This window comes from Liolophura sinensis, chromosome 7 (assembly GCF_032854445.1).
Source record: "Liolophura sinensis isolate JHLJ2023 chromosome 7, CUHK_Ljap_v2, whole genome shotgun sequence".
Lineage (NCBI taxonomy): Eukaryota > Metazoa > Mollusca > Polyplacophora > Chitonida > Chitonidae > Liolophura > Liolophura sinensis.
The window spans coordinates 12935118-12941545 of NC_088301.1; positions in this window are offsets into that span (position 1 = coordinate 12935118).

Below are 6428 nucleotides of genomic sequence, written 5' to 3' on the forward strand. Positions count from 1 at the left end.
CTGTATATTAGCCATCCAGTATGGTCAAGACGGCGACAAACTCCGAACACTATAGGCGACTTTTAATCCAGTCGTCGCACAATTTATTTCCGTCATCAAGGCGGGAATACATTAGGATAAGCAAATCCAGCATGTAGGAGTAGCAGCACTGACGTGGTCACCTGACCTCGACAAATAGAACCAGGGTGTAACAACCATCGACATCAAGGGAGACCCTTTCCGAAATTCTTCGGCCAACCTTCTCGTAATAAAGCCACCGACTCGTAGGTAAATCCAAATATCGTATCAATCCTCTCACTGTAACTCCATAGTCCGTGCAGTATGTGTGTGCTCAACCTGCAACAGGTAATTAAAAGATAATAGAGGCTTTAGAGACAATATAATAATCCTCCATTGGAGAACATGCTTTCACGTGCATTTCGGAATTTACCACACAAATTGTTCAAAGACTCTTTTCGTCATACCCAGTCTCAGATATCAGGCCACAATATAAAATATAGATGTCCATACACGGTAAAGAACTGACAGGTCTTCAAATCAAGAACAGCATTGGTTCATGTATGGCTGTATTTGTAAAAAATATTGACAAAACCTAAAGTTATGTCTGATACGCCCTCGCCAAATATTTCATGTTATTTAAGTGGGAGATAATGAAAGTGACACTTCTCACCTCCCACAGGGATTAAACACAATGTAATTAAAACCAGCAAAGTTTACATAGTCATACCTCATAGAGTTACTCAGATGTTCTCATTTTTTATTTTCCTTTTTTACTAGTTTATTTAAATAAAACGGACAGATTTTAGAAACATTAAATAGTACATAGTATATTTGACCTATACCTGATTGGCCTGCAAAGCTTTACAAACCCACTTATACATTCGAATTAACCCGAGATTTGAAAAAAGACGGACAATTTATCGGACACGCATGTTGCAGCCTCATCAGTGTTATATATAGACGAATCACAGCCTGTCTACTCTTAACCCTTGATAGAAAAATGTGCGCAGATTCTATAGATAACTACGAGTAGGAGTTGGCATTGTCAGACAATGTTTCCAGAAACAAATGTTATACGCTTTTGAATGAATGCAGTTGTACTATTCGTCACCCGTCTAGCGGGGTATATAGAGATGGAAGCCAGCAATGCACTGATTACATGCCAAGCCCAACCAGAGCGGATAGCTGGCAGTTGACGGTATCCGTGTCGAATTGCCCTGGACTGCAGTGGCATCTAGCAATTAGTAAATTACAACAAAAAGGCAGGGCGTTGAAGCCAGGTATTCCCGAAATAGACCGGAAGATGACAGGAACTACTGATGACGTCCAGTCGAATCTCAAAGCAACCGTGTCTATGTGTCTGCCAGATTATCAATGAGAAACCTGTTTGCCTGTGAGCTCCTTAGTCATGAAAAGTTAACAATACTACACATCCCATTGAACACTAACCGTGTTATAAAGACCATGCATCGATGCTCAAAGGTTCTTCTTTTAATTTCGGAAATATTCTGCGGCGTCCTTTACAACTGGAGATGAAAGCAACTCTAACCAGCTAGTAATTGCCCGCCCACGCAAACCCGGTTTTAAACAAAGCGGAAATTGCGGAATTCTCACAGCGTCGTCCCGAGCTAGTCTCGACTAAAAATAGTTGCCTTTTCTTGGACAAGCCCTTTTGAGTTGTCGCTGTGAAAGATCCGTCTTCTTGTACGCGACAATGACTCCATTGTTTTTTTCTCCATGTTTCTCAGCTCAGAAAAAGTCCTAATGCCAAAAGCTTCGCGCTGTGCACCGACAGCCTGTTGAAGAGATTAGGCCTAGCACCATCACGACGCCATAGAACATGCCGCAATCGGGGAAACAAGCTCAACGTCCAGCGTTTAAAGGTAAGGTGGCGGTGTAATGGTGTGTGGGGCGTTACCTTGAGGCTGATTGCAGGCCCAACAGTGACACTCTCCAGCAACAGGCTCGGGGCACACGGCATCACTTTTACAACGGGACAGTAGATTAAACCAGGTCCACTGATGACCTGTCAGCTCTGCGCGTATCCGAACCTTTGACCTCGCATTCCAACGGCTAGAGCTCCACCTAACGGGAAATCTCTGTTCCTGCTGGGGAAGCCACCAGTACCAGATGACCCCGTGAGTGAGCCACACTATATCTCAAGGCCAAATACCTTGTCCAAAACAGAATCTTATCGCAGATGCCAGTGGCAGACATGACACAAGTAATTATCTCCCTTTGTGTACATTTGACAATAATCTTAACACTCAGAGAAGTACAGGGTAAATCAGGGTAAAGTTTTGAATAAGTATCACGAAAACAGCAGTATGTTTAAAGTATAGGTATACAAATTTACACAAATTGTGACAAATTCTAAATCCCTAAAATACGCGATTGTACAGTAGACATTGACGTGTAGTAACAATAACGGTGTTCAGTGCTTTCATCCATGGCTATACATAGCATATGAATGTGTAAAAATACTGGGATGTTTGTGCTTTATAACCGTCTTACTCTCAGTGCTGTGCGTCTTTAACTATATTGTGTTCCTGCATAACCAGGATCTGCTGATGAACTAATCATCGCCGAGCCTGTTGCCCTTGCACTGTCTTAATGTGATTGTATGTTAAATTTGATGAAGACACAGCATCTGGAGTATTTTTAGACCAGTGGCGTCTAATAAATTGCAGTTAACATCGCTGCATTTTTTTACCTACTTCGGATTAAGCAATGGTGCTAGAGGGCCTATAAATTGCTACTAGTGAACAGTTAGAACAAAACCCTGACTGAGGTAAACTGACAAGAGGCCGTATTTCACCGGTTACGAGTGACCATTTGCCAACTATCACACTGTCGTTTTTGCCCTGGTTTTATTCTCTATTCTGTACGTTTACTTCCCATTGGTAAAAAAACCGCCTGAATCATTGAGGCTGTTTTAGATAAAACCCAAAGCTACTCAGAGAATTTTTGATCACAATGGTCCCAAACAAAATGGCAAAATCACATGTATTGTATAGCCAGTGATCTTGCCCATCTCACAGAGACCTGGTACAATTTATACTGGACATATGTAACTGCCTCTATGCCGCCACGCAAAGCTCGCACTATTGATTCCCATCACAGATACCTTGCAATATTGGACATTTAATCATGCGAATCGCCTGACTTAAGTCTGGAAGTATTTGACAGGTTGTGACATATCTTCGCACAAAACTGGAGCGTAATGACTTTGGTCAAGTTAAACAAGTTGTATAGGTGCCGGTATCCATTTAAATGATATAACGTTTTAGAACCATTTTTTTTTTGTTCATTTACTATCATGGTAATTAATTTAGGAAATGATTACATACCATTGTGGCATGCCCTTCTAAGACAGCGTCTTGCCCACAATGATGAGAATTGTCGGTTACTAAAATTGTTATAGTGATGGTCGATGTGGTTAGCGTGCCAGCGCCACGCAAAGAATCCGCAGCCTCTCACCAGTGCGGTCGTGTGAGTTCAAGTTCAGCTCCTGGTGTCTTCCTTTCCAGTCCTAGGTGAGTATGGTCATGGGTTTCCTCCCACCATAATGCTGGCCGCCATCGTATGTATATGTGAAGTATTCTTGAGTACGGAGAAAAACACCAATCAAAGAAATAAATTAATTTTTTAACTGATGAGGTTCGCGCTCTGAAATTTTATATTCTTCTTTACACTAAATGCGTATTTAGTTGTTTATTTTATTTGATTCTTTTTAATGCCAAACACAAGACGTTTCCGCTGATAAGATGGTGGTCAACTTTATGCACACAAAAACCCAGCGTGCCCCAGATAAATCACTGACCATTCGCATATTAATGAGTACATTTCCCAGGTGTGACCGTACCTATATGCACATGCTTCACATTGGTGGAAGACAAGTTAAAAAGTGTCATACGAGGTTCGTTGACCAAACGCCACCAGCAGTCAGAGGGAGGAAAATCTACAAATTTCGTGTCCAAGGCTGGTTTTGAACCAGTGCTTTGTGTGTCCCATCGGTTGGAAGGCAGGCACTTAAGCTAATACACTACTAAAGTCAAAGTAACTGAGGACAGTTATCGCGCACTTAACTATCCCCAGTAAGCATGAATAAAATTTAATACATAGATCATCGTAAAGTTTGTCTGCTTGGCACGATAACCTACAAAGCGGGTACGCAGTAAAAGTTTATCACACATTTACGATCAGAACGGATGTCATTAGCTGTCAAAATCTACTGTCTGTCTATGTTTAACACATTAATTTACACAAATGATTCATGCAGTAATTGTTTCAAGCAATCATTTTTGGCAATTAAAGCAATTCACTTGGTTCATCCATCACTTGGATGAGATGTTGGTCGTGCAGATTTCTCTTCTATACTGTCAATGAGAAAAACATGGAACCTCAGAATCACTTCGTATGAATTAAGTATAAACGTCAACAAAGTGAAGAGTAAAACCAAAGCAGCAACGATACTTACCGGTAATAGTGACAGTTACCGGTAAAATCTGACTTATTGTCCATTTTGTTCTAAGGGAATTAGTCTTATATCCATGCAAATGTCAGAGGCATCACTTACGCTCGCTGGATACAGTGGCCAATCTGTGGGATCCAGTAACAATTCAAAGTGATACAGTGGCCACTGTGTAAGGTACAATGACATTTCTGACAGATACAGTAACCACCCCGCGGGATACGGTGGCATTTCTGTATGGCACTGTAACCACTCCGCGGGATAAACTGACCACTCTGTAAGGGATGAAATGGCATTTCTGTAAGGTACAGTAACCCCCCCCCCCCCTCCCCCCCCCCCGCGGGATACACTTGCTACTCTGTAACCACTACGAGGGATACATTTGCCACTCTGTAAAGTACAGTAACCACTTCACAGGATACTTGCTACTCTGTAGGATATAACAATCTCTTCAAGTAGCCTTTCTGAAATGACCACGCCATTAACGAGGTCATGCAACAGTTACTTGAATTTCAGATGGACTCCGGTAATACACATGTTATTCACTGGCATTTAAGGACCACTAAGCCAAAATGCATCACGGGTCAATGGGATAGAACGACTACTCCGCAAAATACAAACGGTCGTCCAGTGGGTATCTAAAAAATACATCCCTTTGTCAATGGAATACAAGGGCTACTCCGCAAAAACATCGGTCATCCAGTGGTATCTAAGGGCACCTCAGGAAAATATACTCAGTGTGATACAAGGGTTACTCCGCAAAAAACATGGGCCTTTAGGGATATCTAAGGGCAAACTCAAGAAAATACATCCATTGGAAAGAGGGATGCAAGGGCTACTCCGCACATGAGTCACTAGGCGGAATATATATATATATATATATATATAGATCACTCCATGAAATACATGGGCCACGAAGTGGGATGAATCGGCCACTCCGAAAATTGCATGGGTCACTCACCGGGATATATTTGCCACATGGGGTTTTGCACTTGTAAACTTATCTAAGGGATATCTAAGGGCAACTCAAGAAATACATCCATTGGACAGTGGGATGCAAGGGCTACTCCGCACATGCGTCACTAGGCGGGATATATATATATAGGTCACTCCATGAAATACATGGGCCACGAAGTGGGATGAATCGGCCACTCCGAAAATTGCATGGGTCACTCACCGGGATATATTTGCCACATGGGGTTTGCACTTGTGAACTTACGTCAGATGAAAACAGAAAACAAGAGGAGGTGTACGAACCACTCTACCCCTTTTTTGTGTTCATACATTTAATCTACTTTAATACTGAGCCAGGAATGTGCACGTCAAGTACTTTCCATCCATGACTTCTCATTTTTTTCACTTGGTAAGTTTTTTCATTTTCTTCCTTTTTTAAAAAAAAATGCACTAAGAAGCGTTCTCTTTCTTCAGGCTGTGATCATAATGTGTGGGAGTCGGGATGCCGTTTTGGGGGAATTCTCCCAGCGCTGTGGCCGTTATTCCAACGTGCAGTGTGTGTGTCACGATAGTCCGCTGGTGATAAGCTATTTCGTGAGGAAGAACTTGTTACGACATAGAGGCCAGTGTTACGTGGGTCAGGCAAACGAGCCGACCTTCACAGTCAGAAACGCCCTGGCCCGTATCACGGAGAAACCGAACTCGCTTTTCCTGTGTGTTTCATCAGTGTTAGATCATCGTCCATAAGATCGGTACCAACCAATATACAATTCCTCCTGACCCGCGGGAAATGCCACATAAAGTAATGTACTACACACATAGAGGTCGCTGGCCTCGTCCTGTAGTCTCCTCTCTGTTTATAGCTAAACATACTATCGCCTGAAACTGATCTGGCATTACTATATGGCCACTTGTTTCACATGACACTCGTAAACCCGTTTTACTGTTAGAAATGCAATATTTATCTTCATCATTACGTTCTTATTACTGCCAGAAATAC